Raw genomic sequence first — 20,309 nt, 5'->3', positions numbered from 1 at the left:
GACCTGTCTGTTTCCTCTCCACCTATCTTCTCCTCTATCCATCTTCTATCCGCCTCCACTTCTCTCCCTATTTATTTCAGAACCCCCTTCCCCTCCCCCATTTCTGATGAAGGGTCTAGGCCCGAAACGTCAGCCTTTCTGCTCCTATGTTGCTGCTTGGCCTGCTGTGTTCATCCAGCTCTGCACCTTGTTGTCTCTTAGTCTGTCCTAACAGGTACAGGGATTGATAGAGGCAATCCACAGCAAAGGGGAGACAGTTCTCCCTCCATTTGCAACTGCTTATCCCATTGAAACATTTATTTTTTAAGAGTTAAACTGTGATATATACCCTGAGCCATTTATCAAGCATATTCTTTCAATTTGAAAGTTATGCAAATTCAATTAATTGCTTATTAAACTGTGAAGCAAATCCATCATATCTTTGACTGCCTGCATATGCAACAAAAAATCATGTCCCACAGCAGACTCGATTTCTGCATCGTCTCAGAAACTCCCTTCCTTAAACAAATAATGTGCTGAATGTTCAGAATACAAGTATTGATTGAATTGAAATATCTCTTCTTTTTGACTTCTCCTATTTCAACAGCATAAAAGGCAGCCATGTCCAACAAGCAGTTACGTGTTTAAAGTCGAAAATCCAGCTTTGCAACATTTGATTCTCGGTAACGTACATTCTTTTAAGTCTCATAACACTGAACATCTCTCATCAACAGCCCTATGAAAGCATTCCTTGCCTGGACAGACTGCCTCATGTATCTGGTAACAGCACTCAACTATCTGCACAGCTCAATTGATATCGGACAATAACCAGCTCGTGCAGACATCCACAGCCTGACTCCACATTTTCAGATCTTGCATCACCTTCAATCTTACACTCAGCTGCTCAACCTCACATTCCTTCCAACATGTCTACTTCCTCAAGGACAATACCCTGACAAGCTCCTTTTGTCTTGAGTACTGCAGCACCTATGCTATGAGGTCTGTGTTAACTAGTCTCTTTCATGTTTGAACAGCTGTAATACTGGTCATGAAAGGCAAAGGGTTCTTACAAATCTCTGCAGTCAGCAAATAGTGTGTTGACCCCATCTGTTGCAGCAGGTACCCAGAGGCATATCTCTCTACTGTTGAACAATAAAACCATTTTACAAAAGTTCACACTTAGTTGTCCTCGAGCCAAATCATGGCAACTAAAACCCTGTCCCACTTATGACACTGCTACAGATAAATAAAACACCCTGACATACCCCTTGAGGAACCTGAAGCCATGAGCACACACCAAGATGTTGCCATGAGAGTCCACTTTCAGAAGGTTTCCATGCAGTGTATCAATCATGAGCCCTCTGAAAAATTAAAGTATCAAGGTTAAAATGGAGATTTCTGATAGGACATTAATATATGAACACATAAATGGTAACCATTACACCAAAAGCAGAAACTAATTGAGGGTCAGATCACTTTTTCAGGTTAATCTATTTTAGTCTTTGCATCCCATGACCATTCTTCAAATTGTCTGGTTCCAAATATAAACTGAATCTCCAAAGATTTTACACTCTACTTTGAGAAAGCACTGTGGACAAACATTTAATCAGTTATCCTGAGAAACAATAAAAGTTTTCTGATTCTCTTTCAAATTTATAACAGTATATAGTCAAAATGGTGAGATGAATTTATTTACGTTTAACACATTAACAATGGGATCTTTTCAAATAAGCATAAGCTGTAATGTTCTGGCCGTGGAGCAGTAATGGCAGCCAATGTATATATAAATACAACTTATGCTGCAAATCCCAGACTCGCATCAAAAGTCAGTTAATTGTTATGTCACCAAAAAATAGCCAAACTCAAAAATGCTGAAAGGCATACCTAAGCTGTTAAATTCCATAAAATCAACAAACTTGATTAATTTCCTAGTGATACAAATGTCAGCTGTCCTTAAATTTTTTGATCAGACAAAAATGTTACATAAGTTGGACTGAAGGGTCTGTTTCCATGCTGTACATCTCTATGACTCCATAATTGAAAGGCAAAAATGAAAATGTGTCTCCCAAAGATTTTTCGATTCACAGCAGGAAAAAAAGGCAAAGAAAACAATAGTTCCAGATCTTGTTAGAGAAACAAACAGTTGTTTTGAAAATGCATAAAATAACTTTTGAGATTCCACACGAACAAGTTATCAAATTGATTGAATAGCAATGCCTTGAAACTATGGCTGTTCAAATCAGAACTAGAGTGCGGAGCAGGAATACAAAGCCAAGGCTAGGTCCTCAGTTAGGGCTGGGTTCTGTGGAAGTGTCCAAGAAGGGCTGAAGGCAAACACAACATCAGATGCTGGCCTATCAAGACTACAGGGAAGGTGATAACCTGGGTCAGATGCTGAGGCTGAATTTGACTTCAGATCAGAGTCAGTCTTTTTGCAGTATGTCATGTCAAACCCCACAAATGTATTTCTTCACAGATCACATTTCTTTACTGTGAATCCTTGTGCTTGACATCAAGTAAAAATACAATTGCAGAAAAGCATATGACACCTCCATGCATTCTGTCATGAATATGCTGTTGTAGATGCCAAACAAGTACTTCATGCCTTACAAGATGGGAGACTTAGGACAGACACACATTCACATATGAACTTTTGACATATGAATATGTAATACATGTGCTTTGCGTATAGCCATATCCAATGTTAAATAGATCTTGTTGTCTCTTCTACATTGAATCTGGTGTGATGACTTTACGTTGTGAATGTCATAAACTATACAAAGGCTCTTCATTTTGACTTTTGTGATAAATATCTGTCTTAATATTTGTCTTCATGCATATTTGGGATTGGCATCAATTATTTCATCTGTAACTATCAGAAGGTGAATCACAAAATTAAGCTCAGCTGGATTCTCTTGTTAATGGGATCATTGATATCACTTGGTTGAACTAACTTCAACATGCAAATCGAAAAATAGTTTTGTCAGCATTGCCATTTGTATCACATGTCCTCAGATCTTTGTTTGCACTGCTGCAGACTAAGAGATAAGAAAAGGGATCATGCTGGACATTGATCTGATATTGAGGTCACATGCTCCAATCCCAGGAGCTTGTGTCACATTAATGGACTCACAAACATATCTGTCATGCAATTCGCTGGTACTCTGCCTAAAAATATTCACATATGTAAGACTAAGAACTAATCATAAATAAACTCATGGAAAGCACTTTTTTTTTTGGCTGTGAAGTGCTTTGGAATGTTCAAAATCCACAAAATGTGCTTTGTTCATGCAACTCTTTCTTTTTCAACGAAAACAAATTCATATTCGACCAGAGATAGTAGGAATTGCCGATGCTGGAGAATCTGAGATAACAAGGTGTCGAGCTGGATGAACACAACAGGCCAAGCAGCATCAGAGGAGCAGGAAAGCTGACGTTTCGGGTCTCGACCCTTTTTCAGAAATAAGGGAGGGGAAAGGAATTCTGAAATAAATAGGGAGAGAGGGGGAGGCGGATAGAAGATGGATAAAGGAGAAGATAGGTGGAGAGGAGACAGACAGGTCAAAGAGGCGGGGTTGGAGCCAGTAAAGGTGAACCCTATTCCACGATCTTTTCAAGCCAAATATGCCACACTTTTGATTGTGTTTCTCATGCGTCATTGATTTTCGTATTGGAGAGCTAAAAACACAAAATTGTAAAATAATCTTCTTGGATTGACAATCAAGGACCACTAAGATGCATGCAACCTCTTGGTTCTCCTTGTTCACAAATCAAGAGTGACTGGAGACTTTAAATTTACAAATTTCACCTTCTAGTGTGATGAATGGAGAGACAGCCACCATATTTACATCATCCTTGTTCCCCTTAATAAAATATTTCACTTAGATTTCTGCAGATTCAAGTCCATTTGCCATTTCTCATTCTTTGCACCATATATAGAGTCAGAGAGTCTGCACCGACCAAACATCCCAATCTATCTTAGTCCCATTGCCAGCATTTGATTCACATACCTCTAAACCCTTCCTATTCATACACCCAACCAGATGCCTTTTAAATGTTATAATTGTACCCTCTGCATGACTTTCTCTGGCAGCTTGTTCCACACACCACCACTCTCTGCGTGAAAAATTCTTCAAATTGATTTTCCATCTCCTCAGCACAAAAATACCGACCCGAGTAAATGTCATAGCACTGCTAGTACCACCCCATCTGATATCATTTACCTGAACATTTGTGCTTCTATCTTACTAAAAAGCTGAAAATGTGGAGGATTCTAGAAATTAGAGTTCTTTGTCAAGTTTCTCATCTCTGTTTTATGTATGACACTGCAGATTAATCTGATAATTAGTAATTGATCATTTCTGTTTCCTAAGTATAACTAAAAGAAAAAGCATAACCCTGCCACTGCCCGTCCCCCTCATAAAAGACGTAACTGGCTAAACACTAAATGACAAAGCGTCTTGGTATCGTAATCTCACACAAGGAATATCCTCAGCAAAGTCATGTCTTAGCCTTCCAAGGAAAAGATACTTGAGTAATACCATCACACAGCTGCAAAAGTTGAGAAGCTGGCTTTACCTGGTTGGGAAAGTGGGGTCGTATGTGTAGAGGAGCAACTCCTGTGGATATCCCTTCGAAACCAAGTGATTAATCATCAGCTGAAAGCCTAGCTCTTCATACTCAGGAGACCTGTATACTGTACAACAAAAGCATCTTTCAGAATATATACAGCATTATCTTTCAGAAATCATCTGGAAAGATCAGCCTGATAGCAATTCAATGATAAACAAGATGACTAAATGAAATTTCATTTTCCTGCCAATTCTAAATACTGTCCTTCAATCTGTGAGAAGCAAATATTTACTCAAGCCTAAGAATATGCAATTTCAAAGCATTGTAAGCATGTAACCATTAGAACAGATTGAAGAAGGGTTCCCCGGACTCAAAATGTTAACTCTGATTTTCTCTGTGCAGATGCTGTCAGGTTTGTGGAGTTTCTCCAATACTATAGTTAGTTGGCTCGCTGAGCTGGTTCATTGTTCGGCAGACATTTCATTACCCTGCTGGGTAACATCATCAGTGCAACCTCCAATGAAGCGCTGTTGTGTTTTCCCGCCTGTTATTTAAACTTTGGTGTCCATTGAGCTGGGTTATCTCCCTTCCAGTCTTCCTTCGCAATGGAGTGTATGTGGGGTCTAGCTCAATGTGTTTATTGATTACTTTCTTAGTGGAGAACCAGGCTTCTAGGAATTTCCATTTTTGTCTCTGTTTTGCCTGTCCCAGGATCCTGGTGTTGTCCCAATTGAACTGGTGGTTTTCCTTATCCATGTGGATGGAGATGAGTGAGTATTGGTCATGTCTTTTTGTTGCCAGTTGATGTTCGTTACTTTTGTGGGTAATTTCCTTCTTGTCTGTCCAATGTAATGTTTGTCGCAGTTCTTGCAGGGAATCTTGTTTATGACATTGGTCCTGTCCATAGTGGGTACTGGGTCTTTGGTTCGGGTTAGCAGTCAGCATAGAGTTGATGTGGGTTTGTGTGCAACTCTGATGCCCAGTGGTCGTAGGAGTCTTGTGGTTAGTTCAGATGTGTTCTTGATGTAAGGTCGCATGAGGAGTGCGTCGGGGCATGCAGTATCTTCCTGGTGTTGTTTGTATAAGAGGCATCGTCTGACCCAGTTTTTCAGGTATCCGTTGTCTTTGAATACTTGGAGGAGGTACTCTTCTTCTTTTTGGCGTAGTTCTGTGCTGCTGCAGTGTGTTGTTGCCTGTTTAAATACCCATATACACTCCATTGCGAAGGAAAACTGGAAGTTAGCTAACCCAGCTCAACGGACACCAGAGTTTAAATACCAGGCGGGAAAACACAACAGCACTTCATGGGAGGCTGCACTGATGATGTTACCCAGCAGGGTAATGAAACGTCTGCGGAACAACGAACCAGCTCAGCGAGCCAACTAACCACAACATCCACAACAAGCTACAAATCTATTCTAAAACTTTTCTCCAATACTTCTTGTTTTTGATTTTTTTTTAATCTCCCTGACTGAGATCAATTTATTGTGCCTTACTTCAGCTATAGTAGGGATTTACTCACTAAGCACAGATGGGGTTTGCATCTCAAATATTCTCCTCTGCAAAGTTCATTACTGTTATTGTGTCTATCTTCAACCAATACCCAACCATTTAACTGGTAGCATGAACAAGAAATTTCCCTACCTGCCAAAGTGTAGTCCATGTCAAATCCGAAACATTTAATCTTCTCAAGTGCCAAGCTCCTGTTCACAAATACCCTGCACACCAAACACAGAAACATCCTATTGTGAATTTCTGACAAAAATGGAAATAGACAAATTTAGGTCAATTTTGTTGTATGCACTGCCACCAACACTTCGTAGTTACACACTTTTCCAGGAATGTCCATGGTTTAGTGTGGATGAGAATACCCACCTTTTCATAAACAATATATTGTTCATTACATCACTGCAACTATTTTCATGTTGCAAAGTTACAGTATCCATTAATACAGAAGTGATTTGAAGGACCTGACCTTAGGTCTGACTCTTTCAAGGACCTTTGTTCCTCTCCCCATTAAGCCTCATGGCATCATTACAGCAGATGGTGTTTATGGCAGTCAATCAGTATTAATCCTTTAAGAATCAGATTCAACATCTTCTCCCAAGTTTGTTTCCATTCTATTCTTGTTGTACTTTTGTTTATCTAATTAAATTTACCACAACCCCTTCTACCCTGCCTTGCCAAGACTTTGATTGTATAAATACAGATAATCAGAAGTGTTTTTTTTAAACAGTGAAGACGAGTAATTTGTTGGGTGAATGATAGTTGCCTTGGACTCTCTTTTGAATGGTCTGAGGTCTTAATTCCCCTGTTATTAGGTTCAGCATTCAGTTCATCCCAATGAATAATGCAAAGATGGTTAAAACATAACTGGTTGAGATATCTGCAGTACCTTTGAGTAGCAGTACAAATGATGTATGAGCTCTGTTGGCTCACAACTCTGTGGACAATTGTACCTTTTTTGTTCAATCCATACCTGTTGTTCCATTCCTCGCCCTGGCAATTTCCTTGCACAATAGCTTTTATTGTAATGTGAAATCTATTATTGTAGGCACTCTCTGCTCATGCTCTTCAGCTGATGCTCAATGGATCAGCATGTCATCCATGTGACATATGACTCTGTGAAGAGCTGACAAAATATTTGACACAATTAAGTGGAAAATATCTGGGCTGATGCTGTACTAATTAGAAACCTATTAAAACAAAATTTTCAAAGGGGAGTTCTAAAAATGGGAAGCAAGCTTGATTGTTTGTCTAATGACACTTGCTAGAATTCACCATTGGAGGCTAGTCTGTAAATAAAACTCTGCTTTTGGTTCATCCAGTGAAACTTTTGGCAATCATGGATGGCAGGAAGGTCTCTCACTACTGTCTTGTTGAGTTGTGCAAGGTCAAAACAAATTTGAAGAGCATATGAGACTTTGGTGCGGTACCATGCCCAAATACCATTTTATTGGATTGGTGACCAGGGAATTAACAACCATTCTTGTCATCTCCACGTATTGGCTTTTCACTTGTTTCATTCAGAGATGTGCCATCTTCCTGTATGTGTCCAAGTATAAGCATTTTGCATCTTTCGTCATTGTAATGGTGTATTTAGATTTTAATCTTCCTAACCCTTTGAACAAATTGGGATGTTGCTTTTCAAAAGAAACTCTTTTGCTTGTGCTGCTTAACCTCTTCTACATTTTCAATGAGACTAAAGCCAATGCATGCCTTTCCACTCAGGAATAAAGTGTATATAGATGAATGTGGAGCTGGAGGAACACAGCAGGGCAGGCAGCATCAGAGGAGCAGGGAAGTTGACATTTTGGGTCAGGACACTTCTTCAGAAATGGGGGAGGGGGAAGGGAGCTCAGAAATAAATGGAGAGAGGAGGGGTGGGGCTGGGGCAGGTAGGTGGGATGGTGATAGATGAGTGCAGGGAGGGAGAGGTGGGAATTGGTCAGTGAGATGGGAGGGGTGGATAGGTGGGAGAGAAGATGGACAGGTTTTATCAGGTCCAGGAGGTGGGGATGAGAGGGAAGGTTGGTCATGGAATGAGGCCAGGGGTGGGGAGATTTTAAAACTGGTGAAATCCATGTTTAGGCCCAGGGCTGTAGGCTCCCAAGGCGAAATATGAGGTGTTGCTCCTCCAGTTTCTGGATGGTGTAATTGTGACACTGGCGGAGGCCCAGGATGGACATGTCACCCAGGGAGTGGGAGGGGGCGTTGAAGCGGTTCACGACCAGAAGGTGTTGTTGTTTGTGCCTGCAGAGCGCAGATGCTCTACAAAACAGTCTCCGAGTCTCTGCTTGGTCTCACCAATCCAGAGGAGGCCACATCAAAAGCAGCGGATGCAGTAGACCAAGTTGACGGATATACAGGTGAACCTCTGTCTGATGTGGAAAGTTTGTTTTGTACCTTGAATGGAGGTGAGGGGGGAGGTGTAGGGACAGGTGAAGCACTTCCTGCAGTTGCAGGGAAAGGTGCTAGGGTGGTGGGGTTAGTGGGGAGTGTGGAGTGAATGAGGGAGTTGTGGAGAGAGTGGTGCTTACAAAAGGCAGATAGGGGTGGGGGAGGGAAATATTTCTTTGGTTGTGGGGTCGGATTGTAGGTGGTGGTAGTGGCAAAGAATGATACGTTGGATGCAGAGGTTGGTGGGATGATATGTGAGGACAAGGGAGATTCTGTCTTTATTTTTGTTGGGGGGAAGGGACGTGAGGGCAGAGGTGCAGGAAATATAAGAGATGCGGTTGAGGGCATTTTCAATCACCGAAGGGGACAAGTTACAGTCCTTGAAATAGGAGGACATCTGGGATGTGCGCGAGTGGAATGCTCCATCTTGGGAGCAGATTCAGCAGAGGCAGAGGAATTGGGAGTAGGAGATTGCATTTTTGCAGGAAGGTGGGTGAGAGGATGTGTAGTCTAGGTAGCTGTGGGAGTTGGTGGGCTTGAAATAGAAGTCGATTTCGAGGCAGTCACCAGAGATGGAGACAGAAAGGTCCAGGAAGGAGAGGGAGTTGTCGGAGATGATCCAGGTGAATTTGAGGTTGGGGAGGAAAGGTGTTAGTAAAGTTGATGAACTGTTCAAGCTCCTCGTGGGAGCACGAGGCAGCGCCGATACAGTCATTAATGTAGCAGAGGAAGAGGTGGGGGATGGTGCCAGTGTAGCAGTGGAAGAGGGACTGTTCCACGTATCCTGCGAAGAGGCAGGCATAGCTTGGGCCCATGCGGGTGCCCATGGCCACCCCCTTAGTCTGTAGGAACTGGGAGGAGTTAAAGGAGAAGTTGTTATGAGTAAGGATGAGTTCAGATAAGTGAATGAGGTTTTCAGTGGAGAGGGACTGGTTAGGTCTGCGGGAGAGGAAGAAGCAGAGGGCTTTTAGGCCATCCGCGTGGGGGACACAAGTATACAGGGATTGGATGTCCATAGTGAAGATGAGGTGCTGGGGGCCAGGGAATTGGAAGTCTTGGAGGAGGTGGAGGGTGTGGGTGGTGTCCTGGGCATAGGTAGGAGTTCCTGGACCAGGGGGAGAACAAACAGAGTCAAACTAAGTTGAGATAAGTTCACTGCGGCAGGAGCAGGCAGAGACAATGGGTCGGCCAGGGCAGTCAGGTTTGTGGATCTTGGGTAGGAGACAGAAACGGGCAGTGCGGGGTTGGGGAATGATGAGGTTGGAGGCTGTGGGCGGGAAGTCACCTGAGGTGATGAGGTTATGAATGGTTTGAGAGGTGATGGTTTGGTGGTCAGGGGTGTGGTGATCGAGAGGGCGTTAGGAGGAGGTGTCAGAGAGTTGGTGCCTGGCCTTGGCTATGTAAAGGTCAGTGTGTCATACCATTACTGCGCCCCCCCTTATCTGCAGGTTTGATGGTGAGGTTAAGGTTGAAGTGGATGGAATGGAGGGCTGCACATTCTGTGGGGGCAAGGTTGGAGGTGAGTGAGAGGGGTGGAGAGGTTGAGGCGATCGTTGTCGCAATGGCAGTTGGAAATAAAAGAGGTTGAGGGAGGGTAGGAGGCCTTGGGGTGGTGTCCAGGGGGATGGGGTGTATTGGAGGCGGGAGAAGGGGTCTGTAGAGAGTGGGTTAGACCCGTGGTTAAAGAAATAGACACGGTGGCAGAGGTGGCGGAAAAAGTGTTTGACGTCCAAAAGTGAATGGAATTCATTGATGTGTGGGCGGAGGAGAATGAAGGTGAGTCCTTTGCTGAGGACTGACCATTTGGTCCCTTCCCCCTCCCCATTTCTGAAGAAGGGTTCCGACCCAAAATGTCAACTATCCTGCTTCTCTGATGCTGCCTGGCCTGCTGTGTTCCATCAGCTCTACACTGTGTTGACTCCGACTCCAGCGTCTGCAGTTCTTGCTATCTCTGTATATAGATGAAGCAATGCTGTTAAGGGACTGGGTGAGATAAAAATAGATGAACAAAAAGAACCAGAAAATGTTGCAATACTTTAGGGCCAAATTACTTGGAATGTATCCTCCTTTGATGAGGAAAGGGTACAAACTTTAAAGATACTCATTATAATTTTCCAGTCCTCTTCAGAAACATGGTTAGTGATGAAGGACTGGAAGATTGAGGCTTTGTTGAAATAAAAGGAGAGATGAATCTGGTAATTACAGTTAAATGCTAGTGGTAGGGAGACTGTTAGATGCAAGAATTCAGATAAAAATTAACAGGCACTTGTGCAAATATTGATTGATAAAGGAGAATCAGAATGAACTAACTATAGGCAAACTGTGTTTGATGAATTTGATTTACGTTTTTGATGAGGTAATTGAGGGGGCAGTTGATATTGTGCAATTGCATTTTCAAAAGGCATTTGAAAAATATCATATATGAGACTTGTGGCAAAGTTGAAACACATGGGACTATTGGGACAGTAGCAGAATGAATCTCAAACAAAGATTGCACAAAACATTGTAAATATTGTATTTTTGTATTGGAGAAAAGTGTCCAGGTTCACTGTTGTTCCTGTGCTGTTTTTGATATATCTTATAGTTCTCAACAGTTGTGAGTGGCTGTTTTTAGAATCCGAAAATAGGAACAGTATCTCTGTAAAATGGACATTAATCGAAGATCCTAAATACACAACTTTTCGAGTCTGGAAATCCAGGGGATACGTTCCTGCTGATCCCAGGACTCAACATTCAGAGTTTCTCACTCTGGCCATGCCATGCTACACAATTCTTGACAATGCAATCAATTATTACCAAAATGAAAATAATTTCCAGTCATTAAGTGGAAACAAGAGTTTTGTTCCTGACAGTAACAGATGCTGGTTTCTTCCTCCTCTACTGTTCCTAATTTGTCACAGAAAGTCAAGTCCATTGCCAACAACAGTGTGATCAAAAGACAAGGGAGTTCAATCTGCCATTCAGGTGACTAATTGTCTTGCAAAGCAACAAGTTCTTCATCCATACATACCTCAAAAGTCTGAGATACAGTTCTTGGTCTATGGGGTCCAAATGCACCTATGACCTTTCTGCTTGAGTGTTTTAAATATAGAAAGCAGGGGGCCTCTGCTTCCAGCATAGGGCAAAATCAATGTTTGGGGTCCCAGGTAGAGAGGTTCTCTTCAGTCCATGAGTCCAATAGACCGTGATCTGTTAGGCCACCCGCCAAAAACAAACTGGAACTCCAGTGTTCTCAGGAAAATGTTGGTCGCACACAGCATTTCAAGTAAATCTCAAATAACAGTTCAGAGGATGTACTTTTCAGTTGCAGAGGCAGAATTACAAACAGCGTTTGTGTGTCAATCATAAGACAAGTAAGTTCAGCTTCAGAAATTTTCTGGCATGGGAAATTGGAATGTTGTTGCAAAAAAAAAGGTGAGAATTTTGGAAGGCACATCCCCAAGCATTTTTCCCCCAACCAGATGCATCAACCAGAGGGATAGGAGAATCTGAAAGCTGTGCCTCCCTGTCTTAGCTCACATGGAAAGAATGGGTATTGAAACAAAGCAGTGGGACAAAGGCAGCATTGAAACTATGGGAACTGCTCAAGAAGAGTCAACATTGACAGGGGAAAATTGCTCTTGCAAAATAGTTTAAAAACACACACATACAAAACCCACCAGCATATACATTTTTGTCATTCAGTATCACTCACAGATGATCAGCAGCATGCTATATTCATTAGTGTTTAATAGTTTAAAAATTCAACTCTATTACTGCAGAAAATGTCCAAAAAGTTTCAAAGGCATACTCAGTCAAACATTTTTCAAAAATAAGGACTTAGAAGCCAGAATTTCTCATTCACAATCACAAGCACACTTGGAAATTATGCTGTTAGTTAAATCTATTTGACATGACTGAAGTATTCCGTAAACTTTGACCTGTTAACTGGTAGATTTCATCACAGTCGAGCATACCAGTGCACAATCATGGGACAATCTCTGATAAACCAGTAACAACAGCATTCAGTCAGCTGAATGTAAGGAAATCTCCACAGGCCAGATATCATGTGATTGGGCCACAAGGCATAAATTGATTATAAAGAATCAGCGTGGTAATAAAGAACAGTGGTCCACCCGGATAGTCATGGCCTTGATAACACAATGCCAAGAAGTGGTTAACCTGCTGGTTGTTACACAGCCAGACCACAGTTCATGGCCAGAAAGTGGCCAAAGGGTATTACTTGGTCTTCCAGCTGCAGCGCAGCACTGTGAACTCTTATTAGATGGCTATTAACATTCTCAACTCCGAATCAGAATGTTGTGGACTCCAGTCTCAGATTGCTGAGCAGAAAACTGAGGCTAACATTTCTGTGCAACACTGAGGGAGCATTGCACAATCAAAAATACAATCTTTTGGATGAGATATTAAACTGTACACCAAACAACCACTAAGTTCCATTTCAAAAAAACTGGCAGGGGAATTCCAAATTCATGCCCTGGCCAATTGTTACCCTTCAACCAGTGCTGTGAAAGTAGAATCTCCAAATATTCCCACATTGTTCTTCATGGGTTTCTCATATATGCATATTGGCTACAGTGCTTCTGACATTACAACAGCAAGTACTGATTCAAAAAAATGAATTGGTTATCAAGCTGTTTGGGACAGAAACAGACATTTTTGGAGAAACTCAACACGTCTGGTACCAACTGTGGAGAGAAAGCAGAGTTAATGTTTCAGGTCCAGTGATCCTTCTTCAGATGTTGTGAGGTTGTAAAAGGGACCAATTAAATGCAAATATTGTATAAGGAAGCTGAACTCAGTCAATTAAAGACAAGGAGACTCAGGGATGAAACTGAAACTAACTCAAAGTTGAAACTTAAGAGTACATGCTAATCATTTGTGTAACCTCAGAATCAATATCGTGCCTGAGGTGACACAACAAACAAAAATAGAAAATGACAAGCAAACTTTCCTGAAGTGTTTCCACTGGGAATCATATGCAAGTTATTCTCTGGAGCAAAGTTTCAGCAATCACTGTCATTCCTTCCAATTTACAACATGATTCTAAAAAGCTATGCTGAAAAGACACCAAAAGTGTGCAGCATTGGGTCATTTTTTGCTTGGTGAAATCAAATCAAATTGTTATGTGAAACTGTATTCCCCAACTGACAGTGCATTCTTTATCTGGCACTACTTTTTGGAAATTGCAAAAGGCGCTGCATAGTTACCAAGTGAACACATGTTGCATTCCCGCAACCAGGTTAACATTGGAACGTTTCAACTTTACATTTTGGTATCATTTGATTTTCATCTTCCACGATTTGAGCGAAAAAAACAATCATTCAGTTTGCTTCTTACTGATAGTCCAAGCCGATAAATTTAATTTGTTTGACTGACCCTTTTCTACATTTGTCATAGAAAATTCTCCATGGTATCACCTGTGTCATGCTACTCAGTGCTAAAATGGCATAAAATAAATTACAAAGCTGTGGCACGTTAAATATTCGAATAAGTGAAAGAATGCTTCACCCTGGCGATTAGGAATTCTGCTGCACTAAATCGAAGGCCAGCTTTGTACTATGTTGCATTTTGAATATGGTTCTTTACAATATCTTGACTTTTACCAAATAAAACAAACGCAGGACAGGAGATGGTGATTTAACTTCTTCCCCCTACCTATGGTGCTGAAACATTGAGAGCATTATTACATTGCTCAGTCTTTGTATTGAACAGGTAGTTTGGAGATTTTCTAATTTAAAGGGTCCAAAGTATTTCAGCGATCCAATTTACTGAAGGTAATTCCCACAGAAGGATTCCCACATAACAGTAGTTTCTTTTTCAAAACATCAATTTCTTGAATGGGTTATGGTGGCTTACACTGTCAAGGGCAAGGCAAGAAAACAGGACCACCCCTATTTCTGCAACTATTCTGTAACTATTGGCATTATGCTTATCAACAGACTACGTTTCAAGCCTAGTGAGCTAACCAGACCTAGTTGGCGATTTAACACGTGAATGTTTGAAGCTTTTGGACTTATATAATGACATTTTGCACTTGGAACTTTGAATTGCTCTGAACAGAACATGTCTACGAACGTTATTACCTGTAGTGATAGTCTCGTTTCAAAAATCGATAATCGACCACATTGCACTCCCCCGTGCTTCGGGAGTTGGTGTGATTTTCGTGACTTGAGTGCTGATTGTTCTGCTCTGAGCATTCGCCTGTTACACTCCCCATGCTGAGCAAGTTCCTTCTAACTGAGCACGCTCCAAGTTTCCAGAGTAATGCCGTGAAAAGGGCTCGAGAATTAAACTAGTGCCTTCATCCTGTGATAATTCCAGCTAAATTATCCAATAACGTTTCAGTTTTTAATTTCTGATACACTATCAGTTGCGCCAGCTCCGAGGCTCCAGTTTATCATTGGAGCTGTGAGCTTGCTCTGACAGGGAGCTCAGCACGTTTCAGCAGCTGCTGCGGGAGCTCGAACAAACCTTGACGACCTGCTGACAATAGTGTGAGAAATAACATGGCTCAGCACTATCTCCGCTGTGCAAACCTTGTCCAAATCTGGGGAATAACTTGCGCAATTTCACAAAACCTCCCATGGGCTGGCAGTCCAATAAAACCCAAATCCAATTCTGTGCAGATGTTTTCATACTTCCTCACATCAGCAAACGTCAAGCATTTAACGTAAAATCTATTCAACACATTATAACATCATCTTAAATAGCCTGTGCAAGCTCTTCATTCGTGCAAAACAGTTACTGATGCTGAGAAAGGATGCGCCAGCGGCTGCTGACTAAATAACAGCAATGTTCATTGTAAAAATTTAATGGTTTATTTTCTTATTTTTCTGTCTCTATTCTTTGGCCCCTGTTATTCAAATTTTTCTTTACGTCTCTCTACTTCACATTCTGAAACTGAGCTGACAATCACTTTACTCCTATAAATTAGAGTCCCTTTATTTCCTGATTCTTGAACCTCGTTGCTTGCCTGTTCACTTAGGTACTACTTTGCGGGCAAAAATGTTTCAGCCGAAGGATGCAGAAGGAACAAGCCTAATTGAAAGCAGATATTACTGTGTGCTGCAGTACAAGGTTCTGAACCAATAGTCTTTCATTTCAGTTATTTGCCTAATCTGGATTTGTTATTTTCACTAATTTCTTTTCATGGCTTCTGAATGAATGTAGGTCAGATTTTCACCAGCAGAAACAGAGCTCTGTGCTCCGGATTCAAATTACTCCCAAAGAACTTTAATCTGTTGAAGTTGCTTGGCATCCTGTTGATCTGATTAGTGTGTGGATCAAAGGATTAAGTGATTAGACGTGGCTCACAGAATTTGTGCTGATCCTTAAAAAATTAAACGGGAGCAGTATGAAGGCTAAGTCACAGCACTCGTGACTATGTCACTAAAACAAAATAAAGCCTCATATCCCAAGCTCAGGACAGTCTTCCTCTTTGTTTCCGCTCTTGTCATTTAATTCTAGCTTAAATATACAGAACCCAGTCTTCTGCAGGGGTCTAAAATCCAAGGTCATCTCAGGGAAATGTGTGAAACAAAGTCCATCAAATGAGGTTGGCAATTTCCTGTCAGCACAAGAGCAGGTTTATTTAAGCTGTCAATGGAAAACAGTCAAGGGATGGTCAGCAGGCACTAGTATCAGAAATTATATCAGGGATCCATCCTTCTTTTTATCTTCAAATAAGATACACGTTAATCCATATGTTATACAGCACAACCCTTGCACCATTACTGTCCAATTCTGCATCTTTTTGCCACTGCAAGTATATTTAAACGTGGATTGATCTGTGATTCATATAGGCAAACTAAGGTCGACTGGAAAAAGATCCTTTAGCACTAGTGAGACTCTGTATCCCTAATTATAAAATACAGTCAAATCAGCTTACAATCTATTTAAAATTTTAGCTGTTTGACAGGATTGTTAATGTTTAACACATAATGATAGATTTTCCACAGAGGTCACTTAATTGCTCAAATCATGTTAAATTTTTCTCTGAATTTGTAGCCAATTCAAATTATTAGGGATGCAACAATGAGGAAAACATCATTCTGGCTATCAGCCAGGTGTTTCAATATGCCTACCTCTGATAACTGCAGAGAGACTCTTAGCCCATGTATTCTAAGGGGCCTGCTCATTCCTTATCAAATCTTAAAAGACTTATGTATGATTCAAGTTTGATATTTCTAGTTGGGCCTCTCTGCGCATTCCCAACTATCTTGCAGAAGTCACCACAAAATGAGACAGTAGACCTTTCAAAAATAAACTCACATCTGCACATAAAAATCACCACAAATGCAATAAGGATAGACATTAAGTCCACATTGACATTTCAAACCCGATGTAGGAATCTGATGGCTCTAACATGGAAGATTGCTGATCAGGTATTTCAGGAGAAGAACTGTGTCCTGCTCTATCAGCCCTCAAAAGAAACCTCAATAAGTGTGCTGGAAGCTGAATTGAAGAAAACAATTTATATTTGTTGCAAGTTGATCTGCCACATTAACCTCTCTGACTTTTACTTCTTAACAAGATGCTTCCTGGGAAGTGGGTATAACACAGGCAGATGCTTTCTAGCCTGACTGCCATGCTTTGTGTACTTCATTAATTGCGGCAAGCACATCTGACAGAACATCTGGCACAGGTTTCAATCTAGCTTGGTTAAGGAGTGCTGAAATTTATTTGCAAGTGCAAGTGGGTGAGTTTTACTGGCAAGCTGACAGCATTGCAAAACTCAGCAGGAGCTGTTTGCAATGTCAAATGAGTAGAGCAGTGTTAGCAATCATTTTTGAAGAGTCCAAATGGAGAGAAGGGGTTTTGGATACATTCTCCCTGCTTACTCCTCTTTCACCTGAAGTTTCCTCTGAATTCCTTTTGGCAATGGCTATGCTGGCATTATGGTGTGGTGAAGGACACAGACCACCAATAGCATGGTACTGATTTGTCCTGAATCATTTGGACTATGGAAGCATTACTTCAGCATGCCATGTATTTGCAACATTGTTTCTAGCTCTGTGGCTTTCATTATGTGCCTGTTGGGGGCCTGGTGCTGGGCGAGGAGTGTGTGGGGGGAGGTATGGGTGCCATCAGAAAGGTGAAGAGTAGATATTCCTTGTCTCCACACAGCCACCTTCTGGTTCTCCTTGAACATGCAAAGGTAAGAACCTCAGGAATCAAAATTTTTGCCAAGACAGCAAGCATTCATCATTGCATGGTCTCACAGCAACTACACAGTAATGGAGTGTATGCCCTTGTAATTCATATACCTCTCCCTGTTGACTGAAAGGGGAAGACTTGCACAGTCCTGCATATATCGTGCCCCTCTCCACTGAGCCCTTTGACATTGGTGGTGGATGGCAGGTGTTGGTCCTGCGCGATCATGTGTGTGTACTGATGGTCTCCATAGATCACCAGGAATTCCCCTTTCTCCTGCTTCTCCCTTCTTTGAAACAACAAAATGCAATTGCCTCTCATCACAAATCCATCCTGTCACTGCCTGAATACTGCAGTAGTAAACAGACTAGATAATATTTAGATATTCCCTCCCTCTTTGACGGATGTGACTGTTTCAAAGTTTAATGCAACTGTGACTCTCACTGGCAGTGTTGTCAAGGTGACCAATGCCTTGTTTAGTCACAGTTACCTCAGACATTATTCCTAGATGAGGCCAAGGCATGAATAGTGCTTTCTGAAAACAAGTGCTGGGCATGGCTTTCAATGCAATGTCCTCCTCCAGCTACTCCCATTTTGTGAATCTTTCCCACCGTTTAGCATCTGCTCCAGTTACTGGCAGTGCTGCAGTCTCAGATAAACTACACCCACTATAGAACCCCCATATCATTTGGAGACATGGGGGCAAAATCCTCTGACCTCTCATGCACTACCTCACCAAATAAGCCTCAGTTTATCGACAAATTTCCTCCAAGTACCTGTAATGCCAGCATAATTGGGTATCCATGATGCAGCTGAATGCATGTTCAGCAGTGAGTCATTAGTGCAAACATTCACTGGATCTCCACGGTGCAAGTCTGAAACATGAGCAGCACAACTTTGTTTCTGTAGAGTTCAAGCTCATTACTAGTTACTGTTCAATTGAGTGGAAATATCATCATCCACAATACTCAAGAATATTTGGCTCATTATTTCTATCTGAAATACATTGCTGTATTCTTGTTTTCATTCACATATATTTCCGTTAAAAACAAAAATTTTGCCTCCCCATACCAACCAACCAACCTGCTGGTTTCTCCCCAAGCTTCTGCAGATGGCCTTGAATTATTTCTAGGATACAGTTTCAACCTTGTCAGTTATCCTTTGGTACTTTCTCCAAGCCACCATGATTTTTGTATGTGTTAAATTAGTGAATCTTGGCAACCTGTGAGACCACATTTACCAGAATTCATTGGTTGACATCCGGATGAGAATTTAGGAGGCGTGCTTAGTCAGTTTGCAGATGATACTCAAATTGGTGGTATAGTCGACAGTGAAGAAGGTTATCGAGGATTACAAAGGGATCTTGATCAATTGAGCCAATGAGCTGAGGAATGGCAGATGGAGTTTAATTTGGATAAATGTGAGGTATTGCATTTCAGTAAAATGAACAAGGGCAGGACTTATACAGTTAGTCACAGTTAGCTCAGACATTATTCCTAGATGAGGCCAAGGCATGAATAGTGCTTTCTGAAAACAAGTGCTGGGCATGGCTTTCAATGCAATGTCCTCCTCCAGCTACTCCCATTTTGTGAATCTTTCCCACCCTTTAGCATCTGCTCCAGTTACTGGCAGTGCTGCAGTCTCAGATAAACTACACCCACTATAGAACCCCCATATCGTTTGGAGACGTGGGGGCAAAATCCTCTGACCTCTCATGCACTACCTCACCAAATAAGCCTCGGTATATCGACAAATTTCCTCCAAGTACCTGTAATGCCAGCACAATTAGGTATCCATGATGCATGAATAGTGTTGTAAAACAGAGAGTCCTAGGGGTTCAGATACATAGTTCCTTGAAAGTTATAGTACTGTATGTGTTTCTGGTCGCCCTGCTATAGGAAGGATATTCTTAAATTGGAGAGAGGTCAGAAAAGATTTACCAGGATGTTGTCGGGAATGAAGGGTTTGAGTTATAAGGAGAAGCTGGAGAGGCTGGATAGACTGGGAAATTTTTCCACTCGAGCTTAGAAAGTTGAGGGACCTTTTAGAGGTTTATAAAATCATGAGGTCATATATAAAGTGAATAGCAAAGGTCTTTTCCCTAGGGTGGGGAGTTGAAAGCTAGGGGGCATATTTTTAAGCTGAGAGGAGAAAGATATTAAAGAAAACTGAGGGGCAATGTTTTCACACAGAGGGTGGTTTGTCTGTGGAATGAACTGCCAGAGGAAGTGGTAGATGCAGATACAGTTACAACATTTAAAAGACATTTGGACAGGTACATGAATAGGAAAGATTTAGAGAGATATGGGCCAAACACAGGCAAGTGGGACTAGTTTAGTTTGGGAAACTTGTTTGGCATGGCTGAGTTGAACCAAAGGGTCTGTTTGCATGCTTATGACTCTATAACTCAATTACTTCCATCATTTTTTTTCACTTCCTCATGCAACAACACTGAAGCCAAGTGGAACATCATTGATTAAGATTAGCCAGCTTGGCAATGACAGAAGACAATCCAGTAGCCATGACTCAAAACTCACTGCTTTAAACTGCTGGGTGATGAGTGGCACCCAAATCTTGTTTTTGTTCATTGTGAACCTTGATCCAAGAAAAGTCAAGTCCCACACCAAAATAAAACAGGCAGCATCATACAACACCACCTCATCTGTCAATCCACAATGAGACAACCTCAGTGCATGGGCTTC

At 41.5% G+C, this 20,309-nt stretch overlaps 1 pseudogene; it reads right to left on the bottom strand.

Annotated features, from left to right (window-relative positions):
* LOC109913872 overlaps positions 1-14,910 on the bottom strand; it is a 45,715-nt pseudogene extending 30,805 nt beyond the window's left edge.
* Positions 14,911-20,309: the final 5,399 nt, after the last annotated feature.

Source organism: Rhincodon typus, chromosome 40 (genome assembly GCF_021869965.1).
Source record: "Rhincodon typus isolate 14 chromosome 40, sRhiTyp1.1, whole genome shotgun sequence".
In the NCBI taxonomy this organism is placed as follows: Eukaryota; Metazoa; Chordata; class Chondrichthyes; order Orectolobiformes; family Rhincodontidae; genus Rhincodon; species Rhincodon typus.
Note: the sequence above shows the minus strand (reverse complement) of the source record. Positions and strands in the feature narration are given on the sequence as shown.